Below are 688 nucleotides of genomic sequence, written 5' to 3' on the forward strand. Positions count from 1 at the left end.
ATCTGTCACCCCCCGAGACGTATATGACCTATTAATATGGGCATGCAGGTAATAGAAATGTTATGCTAGACCTACCTGTATGACTCATATTAATGGTCTTGTGGATATATTATGTCTTTATGCTAAAGATCAGCCCAATAGCTCATCATAATGCACAATTTTATCTGCTTTGGAGGTGGAAATGGGTCCCCTTACCTCTTGGCCCGTGTGCAATTTCACAATTTGTACCAATAACATGTCCACCCCTGTCCACCCCTGAATAGTACCATAGGAAGGATGACTACAGCTACAGAGGTGACCGTCTGATAGCCTAGCTCGACTACCCACCTCTCCTGAAGACCCTTTCAGCTTTTTGAGACTTGGGTGGAGGACATCATCTCTGAAAATAGGGTCCCACAGCTGCACCCCAACAGTTTGAGCAGACACTCCTAGATGAGTAAATAGCCTGAGATCAGAAGGGGGCGCATAGCCCCTCACTGTGTCACTGAGGATGATAGCATTCTCCAGGGATTACTCTGGACTGTTTCTTGTGGTGGGATGCAGGTCTGGACGGCTGTCGTCATCATATTATATATATTAATTCTTATCTATGTGTGTTTATGCTTTAAAGGTAATCTGTCACCCCCCGAGACGTATATGACCTATTAATATGGGCACACAGGTAATAGAAATGTTACGCTAGTCCTAC

The sequence above is a fragment of the Dendrobates tinctorius genome, unplaced genomic scaffold, assembly GCF_039654945.1.
Source record: "Dendrobates tinctorius isolate UK_male_01 unplaced genomic scaffold, ASM3965494v1 ptg000017l, whole genome shotgun sequence".
In the NCBI taxonomy this organism is placed as follows: Eukaryota; Metazoa; Chordata; class Amphibia; order Anura; family Dendrobatidae; genus Dendrobates; species Dendrobates tinctorius.